This window comes from Nyctereutes procyonoides, unplaced genomic scaffold, assembly GCF_905146905.1.
Source record: "Nyctereutes procyonoides isolate TBG_1078 unplaced genomic scaffold, NYPRO_anot_genome, whole genome shotgun sequence".
In the NCBI taxonomy this organism is placed as follows: Eukaryota; Metazoa; Chordata; class Mammalia; order Carnivora; family Canidae; genus Nyctereutes; species Nyctereutes procyonoides.
Window position 1 is genome coordinate 288149 of NW_026575136.1, and position 23207 is coordinate 311355.

Here is a 23207-nt window from a genome sequence, read left to right on the forward strand (position 1 = left end):
TCTACATGGGGAGGAGGTTGAAGCCGGTTCCACAGAAGGCCCTTTCAGGGCAATGGATGCCTCCTTCCTTAAGTTATAGATGAAGAGGAGCCTTTAGCCTTTAAGGGAGAGTCAAAGAAAATACACTTAAATGATTAGATGCTGTGCCCACTCAGAATATGGAAGCAGCTTTTCTTTTCTTTCTTTCTTTTCTTTTCTTTTCTTTCTTTCTTTTCTTTCTTTTTTTTTAAGATTTTATTTATTCATGAGAGAAAGAGAGAGAGAGAGAGAGGCAGAGACACAGGCAGAGGGAGAAGCAGGCCCCATGCAGGAGGCCCCATGTGGGAATCGATCCCGGGGATCCAGGATCACACCCTGAGCTGAAGGCAGACGCTCAACTGCTGAGCCACCCACGTGTCCCAAGGAAGCAGCTTTTCTTATTAAAAAAAAGTTCTGCTTTGCCTTACCAGGCAAAAAGAATAGCAGCTAAGAAGATCTCAAGACATATTAGAGGAGCAGAAAGAAAGCTGGGGGTGGGGTGGTATAGGGCTAGATGGTGCAGACCTGGGGGCCATGCAGTCCAGACACTGTTGTTACCCAGGATAGAGGGTCTCAAACTCTAGCAATGCCAGAATCACCTATAAGGCTTGTTCAAACTCAAATTCATTGTTCCTGATTCAGTAAGTCCGGGTGGAGCCTGAGAATTCACTTTTCTAATTCTAACAAGTTTCCAAGTGATGTTGATTCTGCTTTTCACACCACTGCACTAAGGGGAACGCTTCAGGGGAGTACAATCTTAATCAGTGCAATATTGGCTCGACCAGCCTCTTCCCTAGAATATTAATAAGCTGAGACAAAAGCCCTGGATGTATCACATGCAGCAGAAAGCTCTATAGCAGTGAGACTTCCGAGGGATGTTTCTCAGGTGTGGTTCCCTAACCATTTCCATCAGAACCATGTAGGACCCTGATATTCAAAATGGTTTACAGACCAGCGACGTGGACATCACCTGCATATTGGTTAGAAATGCAGAGTCTCAGGCCTCACCCCTACTGAGTCTACTTTTAAGTAAGATCCCCAGTGATTTGTAGGCACGTTATAGGTTGAGCAATAGGGGTTTTTCAGATGTGCCTCTAGGGTGAGTGGTATTGGGGGTGGGCAGGGAAGGTTGGAAATGACATTATTATAATCCAGAATTATTGCACACTAGCTTAGCCTGCATAGTGAGGTGGTGGTGGCCGTGGGTGAGGACTTCCAGGGACAGTGGCTCCAGCCTTCACAGAGCATATATTCCTGAAAACCAAGCCTACAGAAAGGTAGGGTACCTTCAGTGTGTAGGCAGTCAATAGTGACAGTGTATTTGTGAAGATTGATATGCAGTGTATCGTAGTTTCCCTTTATCCATCGGAAATATGTTCCAGGACCCCAGGTGGATTCCTGAAACTGTGGATAGTGCCAAACCCTATATATTTTCCCACACATATATACCTATGACAAAGTTTAATCTATGAACTAGGCACAGTCAGAGATTCACAACAATAACTAATAATAAAATGGAATAATTACAGCAATATGCTGTGGCACAATTTATGTGAATCTGGTCTCTGTCTCAGAGTATCTTATTGTGCCATATGTACCCTTCTTGTGATGACTTGAGATGATATAATGGCTACGTGATGAGATGAAGTAGGTGAATGATGCAGGCAGCATCAGGCTACTGCTGACGTTATGACAACATGTCAGGAGGAGGATCATCTGTTCCTGGACCGCAGTTGACTGTGGGTAACTGAAATCACAAAAAACAAAGCTGTGGTTGGAGGGGAGCGACTGTTGTATTTCTTTAGCATCTCTATGGCAGAGAACGTATGGAAGGTTTTGGAATAGGTCATGGCTAAAGGGGAGGAGCAAGGACGGGAAGCATCAGTCTCAGATCAGGCTCCGGGAATGTATAGATAACTCCAGCAGAATCATCCACTTTCATATTTCTTAGGCTTAGGGGGTGGATGAAATGAGAAAATGTGTTCAGATATTATTTCCTGCCAGGCATCACAAGAGCATCTCTTCAACAAGGCTTAGAAAAGGTGTTTTTTCTTTTTATGGCCTTATTGAGATAAAATTGACGTACCATTTACCCATTAAGTATACAATTCATTTGTATTCAGTATATTCACAGAGTTGTGCAGTGCTTACCATGGTCTAAGTTTAGAACATTATCATCACCCCCACAAGAAACCCCACGCCCGCTAGCAGTCATTCACTGTCCTGCTCCTTCTCCCATTGCCCAAGGCAACCACTAATCTGTCTCTGTAGATGTACCTATTCTAGACATTTTATGTGAATGAAATCAAACCCAACAAGGCTCTCTAACTCGAGGTCACAGAGCTTTACTCCTATCTTTTCTTCCAAGGGTTTCTATAGTGTAGCTCTTACACTTAGGTCTGTGATCCATTTTGAGTTAGTGTGTGTGTGTGTGTGTGTGTGTGTGTGTGTGTGTGTGTAAGAAAGGGTTTCAACTTAATTCTTTTGCATGTGGTTATCCAGCTGTGTCAGCACCATATTTTGAAAAGACTATCTCTTCTTAATGAATTGGTTTGGCACCTAGGATGGTAGATTTTTTTTTTGTAAGCCTAGCTTTATATTAGATTTGCTTACAGAATGTTAGAAAATATACCCACACCTGGTCGGTCCCTCCTCGGTCCAATTAGATCAGAGTCTCTGAGTGTTAGGATCCCCAGGCGATTCTAATGCACAGAGCTGAGAGCCATGGGCTTAGGGTGTGGTTCTCAAAATGTGGTCTCCATAATAGCAACATTGGCAAAAGCCCGAACTTGTTAGAAATGTACATTCTCAGGCCTCTGTTCAGACTTGCTGGAATCAGACACATCAAGAGTGGGGCCCAGCAATCTGTGTTTCAACAAATCCTGCAGGTGGTTCTGGTGTACACTGACATTTGAGAACCCTTGGCTTTGACCAGAGGTTTTCCCCTACTTTAAGTGATAGCAAGCTGCCTTCTGGCAGCAAACTTACCTGCTCCTTACCCACTAAGGGCCCAGAATGGGGCAGAGCTGATAGTCTCTGCCTTAGGGTCCATTGGCTGATGAGAGGACTCAAAACAGGGGTTCCTAGATAGCTTCAGGATGGGGCTGGTTACTAGAGAGACCAAGCCTTGGTTACAGGGTTGGAAATTTCAGCCCCACTTTCTAAACTCTAGGAAGAGGAAGAGGACTGGAGATTGAGTCTAGTCATCAACCATACGTATGTAATGAAATTTCTATTAAAACCCCCTATATGATGGGGTTCAAAGAACTTCCAGGTTGGTGAACTCATCCAGGTACTAGAAGGGTGGCATCCCCAGAGAGGACATGGAAACTCCATGCAGGCCCCCTATACCTGCCCCACACATCCCTTCCATTCGACTGTTTCTGAATTGAATCCCTTATAATAAACCAGTAATAGTAAGTACAGTGATTTCCTGAATTCTGTGAATGTTTCTAGCAAATTACTGACCCTGAGGCAGAGATTGTGGGAACCCCTGGATGTATATAGCCAGTCAGCCAGAAGTAAGGGTGGCAGCCTGGGACTTGTGCTTGGTGTATGAAGGGGGAGCAATCTCATGGGACCCATTCCTTAACCGGTGGGGTCTGCGCTAATTCTGAGTGGTTAATGTCAGAATTGAACTGAATTGTTGAATACCCACTTGGTATTGGAGAATCAGAGAATTGGTGTTGGAAAAGGCACCACATATTTAGTGTCAAGTGAAGAAACCCTCAGGTGGATCAGTGGAGGCTGGTGTTCAGAAAGCACATGCCCACTGTTTTCCTCCTCCCACACTGGATTCCAGATCTGCTAAGGATTCAATCTCCTAAGGGATTGATGAATCCCGTGGGCATTACACTCTGATAGAATACCACCTTCCTTCCAGTCCCGGATATTGCAGCTCAGCAGGGAAGTGGTTCATAGTTTGACAGAGAGAGTAAAAGTTAAAATCTGCAGTGGACTGGAGGAGTATAAATGGATATAATTTTCTTTGCAGCTAGTTTGGCGCTATGTATTGACTTAAACATTTTCATACACTTTGGCCTAGTAATCTTAAATTTTGGGAGTTTTTCCTGTGGAATGACATATGTGTTAAGCCTTAGGTGAAATATTATCAATTTATATTAGGAAAAAAAACCACGAAAAAATGTCCAACATTATGGAATTGATTAAATAAATTTCAACATATCAGCAGTCCCTTGGATAGAATATTATATTACCACTAAAAATTATAAAGAGTTTAAATCCATGAGCAAGTGATATATGTCAAGTAAATAGCATATTCACTTAATATAGAATATTTCTGAATTATACTAGCCAGGGTTTAATAAAATGGTTGGAAACACACTAATACAGTAATGATAACCTGATTAGTAGGATAATTGGTCTTTAAATTCTTTTCCTTCTATTTTTCTTTGGTATTTTTGATTTGTCTAGAAGGATCCTGTCACTGTGTCTAATGTCAGGGTAAGACCCAGAAGGGCAAGAAATATAGTTCTCCTTTTATAATAAGGAAAAAAGTTAAGGCAGTTCCTCAGCAGTGCCTTCTACATATGTTGAATTTTAGACTCTGTTCCGTGGAGCTGTCGGGGAGGTGAGGGAATGAGAGTTTATGAGCCGCATTGATTTTGTACTCCTTGCTTGCTTGTAATGTAGCCACATGAGATGAGTCCTTTTAGGAAGTGCCAGTAAGATTTACAAATCAAAGGCTGGGACAAGAGGGACAAGGCCTGTCTGCTCTGTGAAGGAGGGCAGGGGAACTGGCAATTCCCCTGGGTGGGCTCAGCGGGGGTTGAAGGACCTCATGTGTCTTTCAAGTCTGGGGGGTGTAAACTTTCACCATTTGAGCAATTGAATTTAAATCACTGCCGAGGACAATGGAGCCTGAGAGGTTTTTCTGCAGTGGTTCTGTGCAGCCTCCAGCTTCTTTGGAAGGCCAGTCTCTTGAAGACCAAGGCTAGCAGAGGGTGAGCTTGGGGTTGGGGGAATGCATCCCTGTGTTTCCTCCTTTCCTGCCCTCTCTCAGTGAATGCTCGGGACTCCTTGTCTTTGGGATCCCACTGTGTTCCCTCTGCCCTGTTACTTTTCTGGCTTCCTTTGGGTCCTACAGCTTCAGCAGTATCCCTAGTCCCTGTGTCCTGGCAGACTTCCATGTCCACCTTTAGTAGCTCTGATCTCTGCCAGTCTGGCACACACAATGGTGGTTCTGGGAATACTGGCTCATACACTGTACTCCCTTCCTGGACAGTGCTTGAATTTGCATTGAAGTCATGGCCCAATGTCCAGTGGCAGGCAGGGACAGCAAGTGGGACCTCCGAGTCCCCTACAGCCCTTTCCTCCGTTCCACACTCCAGCCTTGACTGTTCCTGTGTTATCTGACCTATTGTGAGGGAGGAGGACTACTTCCCAGAGAATCCAATCCTATCCCTGGGCTTCTAGGCTCTTCTAGATAATCCATCTTTCACCGCTTCTGGAGAACTATAGATTTGTCTTTTTTTTTCTTCTTCTTCCTTTAACTCTTTAAAGTATATAATGCTTTTGAGTAGGTTCAACTTCAAAAATTACAAAAGCATGGAGAGTAAAGTCTTTGGCCCACCTCTGTTCCTTGTCTGGCCACTTCTTCACTCCTTCCTCATCAGAGAGGATGGAGGTGTAGAGCCGGCTTTTCCAGATGTCTGCTGAGTGGTCTCAACTCCCATTTTCTCCACTGATTTGAGAGGATATTATAATGTCCTGTATGTTTGGATCTGTTTCTGGACTTTGTCTTCTGCTTCACTATCTATTTCTATGCCAATATCACTGAGAATGGAGGAGAGGCAGCAGCTCCTCAAGCCCAGGGGAAGGTGGGCTTCTCTTCCATGTTCTTTAGTTCTCCTTTCAGACTTGATGCTGGTATTACTACTAATATTCATAGTGAAGCCTGTAGTACATACATTTCTCCCCATTTGATGAATAAAGACAATGAGGAACAGAGAGGTTGAAGTTACTTGCTCAAGGCCACATAGCTAGCAGTAGAAGAGCACCAGGAGTCCTGAAACAGACAACTATCTATCATAATATCTGTCCTCTTTTTCAGGATATTATTATTTTAATAAATACTAATAACTACTGTTTATCGAGAGCTATCTCTAGGCCTTGTGCTGAGTACTTTGAATTCTGTGCATGTATGTAGTGTCTCATTTAGTTGGCTCTCCATAATAACTCCACAAGGTAGGTATGGCCACCAGATTTACACAAATGGGAAATTGAGGCCCTGAAGGGTCATCTAAACTGCTAAAGGCCACCTGGCTAGTATGTGTTGCTCTGAAGACCTCCGTCTTTATAATTACGCTTTACTGAGTGTGGATCTTCACATTCATACTCAAGAATTCTTTCATATTCCTTCAATATTGCTTCCTTTGTCAGTCACCAGACCTCAGACAGTTTCTAAAGGCATAGAGGCAGGGATGTACAGGCATGTAGGGCTCCTTACGGCTCTCTTCTCTGAATTCCTGAGGTGAGTCCACTCAATATATTTTTGTACACACTTTGCTTTCTTAGGCTATGAAACTCTCTCAAACAACACACAAACTCTTAAGAGCAGGGTCTTCATGTTCCAAGGCAATCAGTAAATGTGTTGATGTTGAGAAGAGGGATATGGAAGTCTACATTAGATTTAAAAAAAAAAAAAGAAAAAGGGAAGTCAGCTAATGGAGGATATTAAAACCCCAACAGTGAAATTCAAACTTGTTGGCACAGGTAGTGGGGAGCCTCGGAAGGTTCTTGAGTGAAGAAATAAAATACAAAAAAAATGGTCTTTAAGGGAAAGTAGTGAGGGCTCATAAGCACCCAGTATAATCCCTGCACAGAAAGGAAAGAACCAGGAAAACTAAACCCAGTTAGCCTTCTCCGTAAAGGCTTCGATCTTCAGGACACTTTGCTTTGTCCATCTGATCTAAACACTATCATCTGAATATCCCAATACCCCCCTTATTTTCCTCTGTGGATCTTTGGGTCCTTGTGTCCTGAGTCTAGGAGGACAGGGCAAGGCTTTTTCTTTTAGACTAGTCTCTTTATCACAAAGACTGGGAAGAACGTTGAGCGGACTACAGAACCCTTAACTTAGATGACTGTGTCCTTCATGGTCTCACTCTTGCCTTATCTCTCTGGCCATCATCTTCCATCTTTTTTTTGCTATGCTTGCGTTCAAACTGAGCACTTTCAGTCTCCAGATGTGCCATGCCCCATTTTGCTCCTGGAATGGTTTTTGCCCCTTCTTGTTTAACTCCTCCTCTTCCTGAAGGTTTGGCTGAGATGCCACCTCCTTATGAAAGCCTCTTTGGGGCCTCTAGGGTGGGTTGGGTGCTCCTTCTGTGTTTTCCGACTGCATCCTGCTGTTTCCCAGTCCTTTTTGCTGCCTCTGTGATGGTTGAATAGCTTACTTGTTCCCCTGGCTTCAGAGCTCCTAACAGGAGAGGGTCGCTTCTCAGTTTTCCCTAGCCTGGCACACAGCAGCTGTCCAGAAGATCTTGGCACATGAATAATAAAGGAACATTGCCATGGGCCAGCTGTCCCCATCTGTTGCACCAACTGACTACTTGGGGCTCTCAGCTCCATTAATCTCCTCCTTGTCATCCCAACAGGAAAACCTTTGCTCCCAACTAAGAAGCAAAGGAACTCTTTCTTTCCTAGGAAGAACTTTCCTTCTGGATTCCTGACCTCATGACCTCCTAAGTCCTGGCTTTCCCAAGAGATCCCATCTCCCCAGCACCACCAGCAGTACCCCTCACTGCCTCCTTTCTGTGGGCCAGAAAATCAAAATGCAATACTTCCATTGGCCATGTGACTTCCTAAAGATACCCGGCTACTCTGAAAAGACTCTCTCTTTGACCAAAGCTGAGTGAGGCTCCTCTGAGGCTTCCTCTTGACTAAGCCTTGAACTTGGACTATGTCCTTGGCTTGCTTAGTCCACTTTTAGCAAGAATCCCTCCACCCTTGGTGTCTGATCATCCTCAATATCTGATCAAATTCTTTATCCCCCACCTTTGATACCTAATCATCCTGGCCTGCCTTCAGCAAGAATCCTGTTAGGTGAGTTTAGCAAGAATCCCCCTCACCTTTGATGTTTTTCCCTTAGTGCTCTTCCATCTACTGACCCCTATCCTGCCACTTTGCTACTAATCTCCACTTGACCTTGTATTTGGTGTTGAGCCCCATCTCTCTCTCCTACTCCAAAACACCTTGCATTGGTCCCTCTTGAAAAAGTTTTCCTTACTGCCTTTAACAAGCATCATGAATCATTTTCCTGAATAGCATCCTCACTCCCCATCCTGACCTTGTAAACCTCTGCTCTTGTGCCTCTGTCTTCTCAGGCACTGAAAGTCACTTCTCCCTAGTGATCCCTGCCCTCATATCTCCTCCTCCTCCTCCTAACAGCACCTCGGACTTTATTTACCTTCTATGTTAATTACTCCCTTCTTTAATCTCTGTGATTTTTTAAAAAAGATTTTATTTATTCATGATAGACACAGAGAGAGGCAGAGACACAGGCAGAGAGAGAAGCAGGCTCCATGCAAGGAGCCCAATGTGGGACTCGATCCCGGGTCTCCAGGATCACGCCCTGGGCTGAAGGGGTGCTAAACCACTGAGTCACCGGGACTGCCCAATCTCTGTGATTTCTCAGCATTTGTCTTTCCTTCTCTTCTGTTTTCTCTCCAAGCTGGTACCTGTCCACCCATTTCTTAAATAGATTTTTTTTTCAAATTTGTGTTTTTAACCCTTTGCTCCCCTTATTCTGCACACAATGCCTTTCCAGTGAGTGACCCCCAAGACCTCAAAATGGATATTGTCTCAGGGTGGTTGGAGCCTCTTAGAAAATGCTCATGGGTTGTCTAGTAGTCCAAGCACAAGAGTATCAACACTGTCCCCCACCCCCACACGAGGATCCTTCATCCCTTGGGACGGTAGGCCATCCCTTGATGGCCTCAAGTATCTCTCAGAGCTCATCTGCATGAACGGAGGAGAGTCTGCTGACATGGCCCACAGTTGTGCTCTGAGTCCATCTACCACTTGCCTCACTCTGGACATCCTTCTGGGCAGCTAGTTATAGTGACCACCACTTCCCATTGAAGACAAAGGCCCAAGGAACAGTGGAAGGAGCTGGCATTCCAGTTGCTCATGTTAGAGCTGGAAAAGTTAATGTCCTAGGAGGCCAAGGAACAGGGGTTGCTATCCAAGGTGCGGGCCAGTCAAGGTGTCCTGGTGGTACAACTCTAAGTCTCTTTACATATGCTGGATAATTATTTTTGTAGCTTCTATACCCTTATAGTGGCATCCAAGCCAGTTGTAAGCTGATTGTCCTAATAGGTCCTGTATATTTTGAAAATATACATATCATCATTATGTTGAAATGCTTGACATGAAAAATTTGATTGAATTTGAAATTTGCTTACATTATCACAAAAATGTCACTATTACTTGTCAATGAAGGAACAGTTACTAGATTTATTCCAACATAAGTTTTCACTGTAGGTTTTTGAATGGTTATAAAAATGATTTAAAAATTTGTATTGCCTCCTTGTGTTAACAGATTTTCTTGTTGATGGAGATCATCCAGAACTTGAAGAGATTATCATTAAAAAGAGTTACATGTAACAATTTCCAACCTGTTCCCCGCAAGAGAATGGGCAGAGGTTATGAAAAGTTTGTTCATTGATACAGATTCAAGTGTTTCACTGAAATACTTGAAAACATTTTATTTGGAAGTCTTATATAAGTTTAGTATTTAATATCTTTCTGAAACTTTTGTATTTTATTGTTCCTATATGGAGATAAACAAAGTATAGTGATTTTTTTTCCCCATTAAAGCCTAAATTTCCTTCAGTTTACTCCAGGGCATGATATAAATGCTGTCATTTTCTCTATGTTCTCACATAAAAAATGTTGGGAGTTTTTAAAAACAACTTTATTGAGGTGTAATTTATATGTGAAACTGCTCACCCATTTTCAGTGCACAACTGATGATTTTTTTAAAATTTATTTATTTATGATAGTCACAGAGAGAGAGAGAGAGAGGCAGAGACATAGGCAGAGGGAGAAGCAGGCTCCATGCACCGGGAGCCCGATATGGGATTCGATCCCGGGTCTCCAGGATCGCGCCCTGGGCCAAAGGCAGGCGCCAAACTGCTGCGCCACCCAGGGATCCCACAACTGATGATTTTTAGTTAATTTATTGAGTTGTGCAACTGTTGGCATCCGTTTTTAGAACATTTTACTCATCCTGATATGATGGGATGCTACTTTTGAAGGGTGGTGAGCGGGACCAAAAGGCATTCCTTTGGGTCCTGAGCAGCCAGTGGGCAAGTGTGAAGGTGCTGATTCCCAGGAGAATCACCCCCGAAGGAGGACAGAGAAGACCAAGGAAACAGCTGTTGCTCTAGGGGTGAGGGGGGTGAGGGGTACTTTGGATTCTTCATGTGTGGACCTGCTGTCCCTGCTAGACTGTGAGCCCTGCCCCTGCCTCTCAGTCCCTATAACTTAGCTCCGTCTCTGGCACAGAGAAGAGGCTCACAGTCAATGTTTTCCCCATGAGGAAGTGTGTTCCAGCTCTTAATCTTCCCCTCCAAGGTTGCTGGAGCTGACCAGAGGCACACGGGGGAGCTTCCTTGGCAAATGACAGTGACCAGAGCAGAATCAGGCTGTCTCAGCAGGTGGGACAACAGAGAGAGTGCAGGCCCCCTGGGCTGCAGCCCTGTCTTCTTATCTGGCTCTGCTTCTGACCCTTTGTTCCTCTCCACTGGCCATTGCACCTTTCAGCTGTTCCATCTCCTCCCAGGCTGCCAGGTGACCACGCCGTCCCAGTTGCCTTCAGCTATAAAGCCCCAGGATCACGATGGTGCATCCTTCCCCTGGTGTCTAGTGGAACTGCCTGTATTTGAAGGTGCCACTTCAGGGGAGCAGGGAGACAACTGTAGGGGCTCTAGCCCCTGCTCTGCCTGAGGACTCGGCGTGGTATTGCCTGAACTGCTGCAGCCCATCCCCAGATACCAGTGAAGGCAGCAAGCAGGAGAATTGCCTTTGCCCCCTCATGAAGCAGGTCTATTGGCAAGACGGCTTCTTTGGGCACAAGAAGAATGAGGAGATGCAAAGCAAGCACATCAAGCTGCTTTTGGGTGCACTTAATCGCTGCTCAGACCCGCAACCCCCTTTTGAAAAGCAGAGTGACTTTACTATTCGAGCTCCATCATTCTTTATCACTAACTCTCAACTCTGCTCCATATTTCCCTTTGGTGTTCTCCTCCTCACTATAAACTCAGACTTACACCCCACATCACAGCTGTGATGCCATGGGAAAGCTTCCTGGTGGTGGCCTGAGCTGGCAAAGTGGCTGTAGCTATGACAGAGAATGCTTCCAGAACTGGTCTTGTTCTCAGGTGCCTCAAGTGGGTTTCTGGGTTGGGGTTGCAGCTGCTTCTTGACTACCAGTTGAAGGAGTTTTAGAGTTTCTGGTGTCTTCTCCAGGCTCCCAAGCCCTTGGCGTTGGGGCAGCAGAGGCAGCCCCAAGGGGAGACAGTCAGTGTCCCTTCCCCCAGCCCCCCAACTCCCTGGGCATTACCAGGACCAGTCTGGGCTTCCTGGGACTGATCAGACCTGACTCTGGTTTTCCTGTCTAATCATGTTGTTAATTAACATCACAAATCTTCGCAGCTGGTGGCTGCTTTTTGTATCTCATCCCCTCCTCCTCCTTTCTGTGCACCAATTAGTCTAAAAGCGGGGAACAAATCTTCAAGCATTGATTTGCCTTTGTAGTAATGATTATTTTGGGAACAACCCAACCCCTTCCAAGCAGATAAACTCCCCCCACACCCTTAGTTTGAACCGCATGCTTCCTTCCTCATAGATTTTTGGTTTTGCTAGGCCAGGACTGGAGAACCCAATTATTGAAGAGAATTATGCCACATTTGTCTCCTCTGGTTTTTAAAGACAAAAGGGATTGTGAGGAGAGAAGGGGAGAGCACACCTCCAGAGGATGTGGCTCATTTAAAGGTGTTGGCTAGTTTTTTCAAAAAGTCAGTTCCTTGAAGGTGGAAACCTAGTCTAGCCAAATGTCAAGTGGAGCAAGGTGGGAAAAGCCTCCACTACCACCTTTCTGTTTATGGAGTGGTTCCTGCCTCAGACACTTCAGCTCCTGCTGGCGCATCAGGTCTTCAGGGGTCAGGGACCAGTGCGTGTCTGTGCCATGAGGACTGTGCACAGCCCCAGCCTGGAGAGGGGTGTGGAGACAGAGGGGCGGGTGCCCCTCCAGTGGTCCAGGGACAGTCAGGCCTTGAACCCCGTGTCTCTGTCCTCCCTAGAGCACTTGCCAGTAGACCTCTATGGCAGTCCCCTAGAAAGGCGATAGGGTCACATGGCAAATGAAAAGAAGTATTTGGCCTTGTGCTCACTAGGCAGTGTTTACAAGAATAGATGGTGCATAGTGAGACTGAGGGGGTTTCATCTGTGGTGTCCTTTTACCTTCCCTGTACTCCCTTCCATCCGTGCAGTATCCTCTCCTTGTTGCTCGTCCACTCTCACTCCCTCCCCAAACACACAGATATGTGACCTTAATCATTTCACTCTCATCCTGTTCTCTCCTATGTGGGGTATTGTGAAGGCCTGGGCTCTGTGTGGGAGCAGTGTCTGCCAGGATGGGGATGAGGGCTGCAGAGCAAGCTATGCTTTACCATCCCCATCCTTTGTCATTTTTAAATTAAAAAAAATATCTTTTTACTTCAGAGAGAGCAAGCAAGAAAGAATGAGAGCAAGAGGGAGCACAGAAAGAGAGGGAGGAGCAGACTCCTCACTGAGCAGGGAGCCTGGCACGGAGCTCAATCCCAGGATCCCGGGATCACAACCTGAGCCTAAGGCAGATACTTAAGTGACTGAACCACTCAGGTGCCCGCATTTGGAAAATTTTAATCATAGTAAAATACAGATAACATACAATTTATCATCTTAACTGTGTTTAAGTGCGTAGCTCAGTCGTGTTAAGTATATTGATACTGTTGTGGAGTCTGTCTCAGGAACTTTTTCTTCTTGCAGAACTGAAACTCTCTATTGTTAAACAACCCCCATCTTCCCCTCCACAAGCCCCTGGCTAACAACCATTCTACTTTCTGTTTCTATGAGTTTGCTCTTCTAGATGAGTGGAGTCATACAGTACTTGACTTTTAGTGTTTGGCTTATTTTACTTAATGTAGTATCTTTGAGTTTCATCCACATTATAACACGTGTCAGAATTTCCTTCCTTCTTAAGGCTAAATAATATTCCATTCTATGTATATAGTACAGTTTGTTTGGTATATAATTTAGACACTTATCTGTCAATGGACATTTGGGTTATTTCCCTCTTTTGGCTATTGTGAATACGGGTATACAATTTTTCCCCAACAACTCCGTGATCTTAGTGTTTTTCAACTTTGGTTACATTAGAATCACCTTCAGAACTTTTAGAAAATACTCTTCTTTGAACCATTACTCCAATTAAATGTCTAGGTGTAGAGCCTGTAGGTCAAAAAATCAAAGGTATTTGTTGAAAAATGCATATTCTCTGGAGACGGTGATTCAGTTGGTCTTGGGTGTGGTTCAGAAACCTGTACTTTTAGGAAAAGCTTCAAGATATTCTCATGATTGGATATTTTAGAAATTCCTGTCTAAACCATCAATTAAAGGTTACCTTAACTTTTCTGAAGCCGTATCCTTTGGCCATAAATGGTGTCAAACTTTTCTCTAGTTATCTTATGTGTCTTTGTCTTATAGCCCCACCTGGATTGTAAATTCATAAAATTGTAGAATTTTTTAATTCAAAGGGGGCCCCAGAGACCTCATAATCTGTTCAACCAAGGCTGCACCTTAATTGATTTTTTGGACTGGTTCTAGAAGCAAGTCGACATTCTCTCCACTCAATAGTAATTTAAAATTTTTATTTTTCCACAATGCCAGTGCCTGTTACTTTTAAGAAAGACTGTGTGTGACTACTGTTGTTCTTGTGAAAGTTTGGGTGCTTACGTGTATGCTTTCTGCTGCTCTGAGGAACCTGTCAATCAATGAGTAGGACAGTGTCATGACGTATAAGGGATTGAATGGAAAATGATTTCTAATTGTGCCTATCATGGCATGTGGCGCCCACATAACTGACTTGATTTTTAGGCCAGTTTCAACTCTACATTGGCTGTGAGACCCTTGACCAGGATGGATATAATTTTACCTTCTTCATTGAGTCGTGAAGCATAAGAGCTTTCATTAATTGAACATTGCTTATTCACCGACTGCTATTCTGGATGGATTGCATGGATTATTTGAGAGGACTATGAGGAAATAAGAGCTGAAAAATGTTGAATGACTTTCCGGCAAGTGACAAGACGTGGATTTGAAGTCAGGCTGATTTGTCAGCCCATTCTCTTAATTTCACATTGATGAAAAGAGAGGAGGTAAGTCAAATGGTTAGCAGAGTTTCTAGTCCATTATAGTAGCTCAGTAAGTTGGCCATCATCATGATGATTATCACAACTGCGACTAAACCCTACACGGCTCCTGTTGTGTACCAGGCACTGTTTTATGCACTTAACACATATCTATATACAAAATAATCCTATGAAGCTGTCCTATTATAACAGATTTTACAGATGAGGAAGATGAGAAATGGAAACTAAATTTAGGAAACTAAATGCAGAATACTAGTACTATTACTGATTAGTAATAAACTCTTCAAATTTGTTTCAACATAATGTTTTTCTACATGCTTTCCTTGCAGGCATGCCCTGAAGATAAAAATAAATATGAGAATATATTCAGGCGTTCTTTTTATGTCTCCCCGTTCTGCCCTCACAAAATTCTTTTTTTTAAGCTTTTATTTATTTATTCATGAGAGACACACAGAGAGAGGCAGAGACAAAAGCAATGGGAGAAGCAGGCTCCCTGTGGGGAGCCTGATGTGGGACTCGATCCTGGGATCACATCCTGAGCTGAAGGCAGACTTTCAACCACTGAGTCATCCAGGTGCCCCTGCCCTCACAAAATTCTTATGCAACTCAATCTGATACTATTTCACAGCATCTGATTTCTTAGCTATTTTGGGAGTAATCTATGGGGAAGGGACATTCATGGGGCCATTATATTTTTTAAATTGAAAGGAACCTTTGAGCTCTTCTAGGACAGAAGTCTCTAAAATAGAGTGCTTGTGCCTTAAGGGGTGTACAAGGTTATCCTTTGGAGTTGGTGAAGAAAATACTAGTGTAAAACCAAAGAGATTAAGGGCCAAGTGATTTTCCTGTCTTGAAGTTCAGTGGACATCTCCTAGACATTATCGTAGTGACTCTGGCTCCCACTGTCCCTGTCAACCCTCCTTTCCTGAAGCATTAACCTCCCTTAGCTGAATGAGTTCACACGGTTGTCCCTTTCTTCCTCTTCCTCTTCAGCTTCTCTTTTTCAGCCTTCTTTATGGGTTTCCCACTTCAGGAATCTAAAAAAATTGATAAATGGCTTGACATGACATTCTTACTTGCTCTATGCATGAGAAGGTCCTGGTTTTTCTATACAATGTCCCCTGAGACAAAGGTGGAAGGTCTATAACATGGACGAAGCTGCCTTCCCTATTTCATTTCCTTTCAGCATATTTGTGCTGTTATAGGTGAAGTTGGGTCCCATAAGAAGATTCGTTGAGGTCTCAGTCCCAAGTACCTCAGAAGGTGATTTATTTTGAAATAGGGTTGTTGTAGATGCAATTAGTTAAGTTAGATGACTTCATACTGAATTAGGATGAGCTCTAAATCCAATATGGCTGCTGTCCCCATAAGAAGAGAAGAGACACAGAGACTGAGATATTTGGAGAGAAGACGGCCACGAGATGGCAGGGGCATATATTAGAATGAAGCATCGCAAGCCAAGGAATGCCAGGATTGCTAGCAAACACCAGCATCTAAAAAAGGGAAAGATTCTCCTCTACAGGTTTCAGAGGGAGTGTGGCACTGCCTAAACCTTGATTTTAGATTTCCAGCCTCCAGAACCGTGAGAGAATAAATTTCTGTTGTTTTAAGCCACCTAGTTTGTAGTGCTTTGTCATGGCAGCCACAGGAAACAAATAGATGTGCCCACATAGGTAGATTTATGAATTCTATTTCCTTGCTTAAATGAAACTATCCCTCACTAAATGGACACTCTGCAAATATACCACCATTGAAGATAACATGTCTCATGCAATGCGGGTGGGGGGGCGCACGGGGACATGGCAACACTGCACCTTTCATCAACCGCCATCATGAGGGATAAATGAAGACCTTTCCATTTAACCAGGTAAGAAGATAGGTAAGAATGTCTTGAAATTACCAAGGTATTTGGTCTCTAGATTTCTATCTACTATTATTATGATGAATCAATCTTACCCCAATTCATATTTGCCTTGGGGTATTAACTAATGAGAGTATCAAGACATCATGATCGATAGGACATTTAATATTCCTTATTTCGTCTTTATCTCACCCTTTTAAATATTTTATTTTTATGCCTTTTAATAATGTGTGCAGTATTTCTTCATTAAGATGCACATTTCTGCCTTATAAATGAGAGGATAAATAAAAGCATATGTATTGGCAGTATGTATTCATATATATTTTTTATTGATGGGGTGTATGATCAAGTCAACACCTCCCCTACTATTATGCATGAGGAAACAGGTGGGGTCCAGGGTAGTTATGTGAAGTAGTCACCCAAGGTAAGAACTTGAACGGGGTTCTTCTGACTCCAGGCCAGGATCAAGCTCCTATACTATTTTCTCTCCCTCAGAGATATTTTTTAAAAAAGATTGTGTTTATTTTTTTATGAGGGACAGAGAGGCAGAGACATAGGTAGAGGAATAAGTAGGCTCCGTATATGGAGCCTGAGGGTAGGACTCGATCCCGGGACCCAGGGTCATGACCTGAGCCAAAGGCAGATGCTCAACCACTGAGCCACCCAGGCAACCCACTCACCCACCAACCCCGAGATTTAATGAGTTGCACACTTTGCCCTATTTTAGCACCATGAGGCCTTGGACAGTTTTGAGTAAAATGCTCCTGTTATCAAGCCTTGTAGGAAGCAGAGGTATTCCAGAGTGCCAGGCAAATGTGTTCTTGCATTCCAGCTCTGCCACCCAATCGCTGTGTGGCCTGGAGTGAGTACCTTAACCTCTCTGATCTTTACTTTTCCTCTATTACAAAGTGTGGATATTTGTGTTACAAACATTGGATTGTTTTTAAAGAATAAATAATATAATGTTCTCGAAGTGTAAACTACATGCTCCTTCAGGTCTAGTTATATAGTAATAGTTGATGTTACTGTTGAGATTACGAAGATGCAGGAGACATAGTTCTGGCTTAAATATGGAGAGGTTTCTGAGAACCAATGGATAAGACACCCATGTCCAGATGTATGATTTTCTTGGCCAGGCATGTGGCACTCTAGTGGCACCCCAGCCTGGGGAGACCAGTGATGATTTCCATGGGCTGACACTAGCTGGGGGGGGACTGATCTGCAATTCCCACTACCTTTCCCTGAGCCGAGCTCACATTCCTGGTACTAAGAAGTTCACATTGCAAATTGGGAGTCACATTATTTCTCTCATTTTGGTTACAGGCCAAAACATAATGTTTTCTCCATAAATTTCTTAATGGAGAGTGTTCTCTCTCACTTGTCTCCGCTCTTGAGTCCACTGTAATCTGGCTTTTATCCATCAATTGCCTAGAAGCTGCCCAACCAAGGGCCACGGGGACCTCCTTGTCAGGTCCAATAGACATATCTTGATTGTTACCATGCTGTCTTGGTACTATTTGTCACTGCTAGGGACCACTTAACCCCTTCCTCCTTCTTAAAGGTTCTCTCTTTCTTAATCAAGAAACACCATACTCTCTTGGCTTTCTTCTTCTCTCTGGTGCTCCTTCTCACTCTCTTTTGCTGGCTTACATTCTTCTACTCTACATTACATGCTAGAACTTTGCCCACTTCTACCCAAGCCTCTATGCTTTCAGAACAATTCCATCTCTGGGCTGGGCATCCACTACCCTTGGTATTACTGATTACCATTATAGAGGGAGGCCTGGCCATCAAACTCACCTGTCAGGAGAAAGGCTTTTTCAAACTGCGTATGGTTCTGAATGCACCATATATCTCTGTCACAGTAGTCCTTTCTAGAGATGGTGGTTACATGGTGGGGAGGGTGTGTGTGCATGTGCACACACTAAGGACCTCTTATTTAATGCTCACACACCCCAGTCTGTCACCCTGTACATGTAGGTACTACTATACATATCCCCTTGGATGTCCTCTAGTGACTTCACACTCATTCTGACCTAAGTAACACTTAGGTCTCCCATAAACTTCCTCCTTTTCTTTCATCTCCGGTTTGAGTGAGTGCACCACCAAACCAGCAGTTGCTTAAGCCCAAACCTGATTATCATCCTTGGCACCTCTTGTTCCATTACCCCTAGCCTGATGCCCACCATTGATTACCAAGCCCTCATGAATTTACCTCCCCAAATCATATGCACCAGGTCATTTCTCCTCTTCCCCACTGATGCTGCTGTCCTCACTTCCATCAGGTCTGGCCCCCTTCAGGCCACTGACCATACTTAGCTGCCCTTTTTTGTAGTCTCATCAGGGGACTGACTCCCTTGTTTGAGTGCTTTCGTGGTTCCCTTTTGTCATCGGGATTTAGCTGGACTCTGCCCACCTCTTCAACCTCATTTCTAGCCTCTTCTCACCATACTCAACATTTCGGTCATACTTGGGGAGATCTCTAGTTGATTGTCCAGACAGAGTATACTTGGGACGAAAGAAGGTACCGTCAATTATTACCCCGGGAAAATGAAAACTCTCATGAAAACCAGGAGGCTCGGTCAACCCAAGTCATACTGAACCTTCACATGTGGTTCATGTTCTTTCATCTGTAGACCTGTTTTGAAGTCCCTTCTTTGCATTTTTGCACCTCTAGCCACCTGGGTGTTCTTCTAACAGTCAGTACCTCATCCATGTTATATATAAAGCACTCCATCAAAATTTTGGAAGCGTTTTATTTTTTTATTTTTATTATTTTTTTAGCTTTATTTATTTATTTACTTACTTACTTTATTTATTTATTCATGAGATACACAGAGAGGGAGAGGCAGAGACATAGGCAGAGGGAGAAGCAGGCTCCATGCAGGGAGCCCGACGTGGGACTCGATCCTGGGAGTCCAGAATCACACCCTGAGCCAAAGGCAGATGCTCAACCGCTGAGCCACCCTGGCGTCCCTGAGCATTTTATTTTTAATTGAAATACAGTAAACATTACAGTATTAGTTTTAGGTGTACAACATAGTAATTTGACATTTATATACATTATGAAATGCTCACCAAAGCAAGTGCTGTTACCATCTGTAACCATACAAAGTTATCACCATATTATTGACTATATTCCCTATGTTGTACTTTTCATCCGTGTGACTTATTTTATAACTAGACATTTGTGCCTCTTAGTCCCCTTTGACCTGTTTCGCCCATCCCCCTACCCATCACCCTCTGGCAGCCACCAGATGGTTCTCTGCGTCTCTGAGTCTGCTTCTGGTTTTGTTTGCTTGCTTGCTTGTTCATTCATTTGCTTTGGTTTTTACATTCTATATGTAAGTGAAATCATATGGTGTTTGTCTTTCTCTGTCTGACTTATTCCACTTACAGTAATAGCCTCTTGGTCCATCCGTGTTGGCACAAAATGGCAAGATTTCCTTCTCATCACTCCATTTTAATTGTCTTTATTTTCAACCTCACCTGAGAGAAAAAATGAAGTCACTTTGTATCTTGAGTTACTTTAATGCTTTTACCACTCCCTAAACTGCTTTCTCCAGTACAATCCTGCCCTTTTAAATTTTTATTATTATTTATTTATATTTATATATTTTTTACTCTACCCTTTTTTTAAATGAGAGAATAGGTTTCAGGCTCAGATTCATGGTGTAAGTAATAGATTTTAGCCAGAAAGTTAAAAACATCATCTTATTTTCATTTGTCTACTGATTTTTATCTTCTTTTTATAATAAGTAATGACAATTTTTTATTTGTGCTAAAGACATAACATTTTCTTTCAAAATTAAGTAAAAGAAAATGAGCCAATTGAAATAAAAGTTTTAAATTAATAATAGTCTTGTTGATATATGAGTATGGAGAAATTTCATGACAGCTGGTACATTTCCTCAGAATATGGGCATTCTCCTGTACTAAGACAATAAATATTATCACACCTAAGGAAATGAGTATAATAGAAAGTATAATGCAAAGTATGTAACTTCTGGTATTTCCAAATATTGACATTTAAAAATAGATCACCTACATTATTCTTTTGAATTTAATGAAATCTAAATACCATAGGTTTTCTATACCCATTGTTGTCTCTTTTTGAATACATAAACAGGCTCTGCAGTAGCATTTGAACACTTTACATCTTTACTTTCTTCCTTTGAATTTCTATTCTGCTTACTCCACAAAATCTTAATGTATATATTTTTTATGCTTCTAAGTTTTTTATTGAGCATTCCAGCATGTTCTTCCAAAACCAAAAATTCGCTGACTAAAGCTGAATTCTTCCTTTATAGCCTGTGATAATAAAGCCCTAAGTATTAACAAAATCTTTCTGATTGAGTAACATTATAATTACTAGTAGTACACAAATACACCATTAGTATGCTGACCATAATATCATAACATCACAATTTTGATATTGGTCACAAAATGTAAAAAAGTTTTGGAAATATATCTGCTAAATGACATGATTGGGGCTTTAACAAATAGTTCATGTATTCATGGTTGATTATAACTTCTTGTCAGAAGGAGATGGAGGCAGCATCAATTCTATTCCCATTTTTTTATAGCTGCAAATTAAAAAATTCATTTGTGAAATAGTTACAGAAGGAGATCTATTATACCAGTTTGAATTTTTTTTGTGCTTATATAACAACAATCACATAGTGATATATCACAACATTTATCCAGTGACTTTAGTAATGACAGATCACTTGACAATGCAGTTAGGTTTCCTTTCAGTTTTATTAAAAACAAAGAATTGGAGACAGCCTGAATTGCAAAAGATTCCTTATCCAGTTGTTAGGCTTATTCACTCTCTTGATTTCTTGGAATTGTATAAAAGTATTTATTAATCCTGATCAAATTATTCTTAATTATACTTATTTTTTCAATGATAGGTATAATCTTTAACCTGATATATTTGTAAATGGTTGAGAAAATAAAACATTGGTCAACACAACAGAATTTTGCCAATGCAATATTTTACATGAAATTCAGAACTTCGAATGCATTTATATGAAACCATAAACTTAATTTGTGGAAAATGTCCACCATGGTCAAGCCCATCAGCCGAATCTATTTGCTTCCTGTCAGAAAATATCTGATTTCATTTTCCAATTCCAGTAGACATCTCTATGATAATGCTTTCACTTCTGGTTTTAATTCTAAGAAAGAAAGAAAGAGAGCAGTGGGATCTGAAACCTTGCTAGTTTACTGCCTGGTAACATAAGGCCTATGCCAGATTCTCTTTGCTCTTGGCCTCAGGAGCATTGCTTTCTTTGATGCAAGTCAGAGATAGAAGAGAAGAGGATGTTAAGTAGAAATTCTGAATAGTTGAATTCAGAACTTCCTAACATGGCCAGAATACTTTGTCTTTAATGCCATTGTTGGTCGTTAACAGGACATGCTTGACATTGGGAGAGAGGAGCGGCCCTGCCAGGTGCCTTGCACTGATGTCTCCTAATTTGCTTTTGTTTAGGGTCTGCTCAGGAACACCTGCGTCAAGTCCTGTGGGAGGAGTCAGGCTGGGTGGGAGGGCTGGTGTTCATAGAGAGCCATGGGTGACCTTAGCAGGGAGGTGGCAGAGGGGATCAACAGACTGGCAGGAAGCCTCTACTTTAGGAGTAGAGTTCAACGTTAGAAAGAGTGGAGATGGGAGTGGGAAGTCCAGCATTTGATTTTCCTAAAATTATCCATGATTGTGGATCCCTTGGAGAGGTGTCTAGTTGCCTCCAAGCTGGGGTGTACTTATCCTTGTGAAGCCTTCGGGGCTAGTGAACTAACTTTGCTGGAGTCTGGGTTGAGGGTGTAGTGGGGGAGTGGGAAACAGGAAAGAAGGACACACAGTGAATGTCCCTGGGACATACAGAAATGTCTGTATCCCCAGATGTTGTCTTTCTACATCTCACTGCCTCAGGGCCTTTGCACTTGCTCTTTTGTGCATACAGCTATTCCTAAGCCATATTTGCATGGCATATTCCTGCACCTTCTTTAAGGTTTAGTTTAAATGTCTTGGTAAGCCTTTCCCTGCCTATCGTATTTTAAAATCGTACCCACCCACACTTGGTATCTCCTTCTTTGTTCTTTTTTCTTCATAGAACAATCACCTTCCAATATTTCCTATAATTATATGTTTATTGTCTGTCAACCCACACCAAAATATAAACTCCATGCTGTCAGGGATTTTTGTGAGTTTAGCTAGCTATCATAGGCAATCGATTAATGTTTTTTGGCACAATGAACAAACTGCCACAATAAATCCTCATTCAGAGGTCACAAGTCCAATTTCCTATGAGGAGTAGGCAGGAAATGTCAGGGGTGGAGTGGGGATTATGGCAAACCAGAGAGCTCATGTCACCATCTAAAGAGGACAGCCACTCCTTGGCATTGCCATCTGACGTTATGGTTTTAATTTTGATTTTTCAAGAAAAACCTGAAATTTGAGTTTTGGGATGGGAAGGTGAAATCTGATTTTTACATATGAGACAACTTGGAAAATGAACATACTCTTCAAAGTGAACAGATGGTTCAAATGGCACCTGCTTATGACCTCTCCTTGACCTGAACTGGCACATGGCTTGTCGGGTGGGGCAGAAGGGACACATCAGAAGAGCTCCTTCGTTGTCTTCTCTCTGTCCCTGTGCAGCTGAGAGAGAGAGGAACATGCTTGGGGTTTATCATGCCTAAAAGGGCACGAGATTAATTGAATAGCTGGTTCAGGGAGGCTGAGAATAGATTATTTATTGCACATCAGAATTCCCCAAATATAACAGGAAGTCTTGCTCTCAGAAGGAAGCAACTCAAGAGGCTCTTTAGTAGGCATTTTTTGAAAACCACTCTGTATCCACACAGCCTTAGCTGGATTTCCATGA

At 42.6% G+C, this 23207-nt stretch overlaps 1 long non-coding RNA gene across 1 annotated transcript in view; it reads left to right on the top strand.

The window, feature by feature from the left end:
* The window catches only part of LOC129495542 (uncharacterized), a 69503-nt gene that overhangs the window by 40904 nt on the left and 5392 nt on the right, over positions 1 to 23207 (top strand). Inside the window, exon 8 of the long non-coding RNA XR_008661545.1 lies at positions 14182 to 14462. This is a non-coding gene — a long non-coding RNA (uncharacterized LOC129495542). The remainder of the gene's footprint in view (positions 1 to 14181; positions 14463 to 23207) is intronic.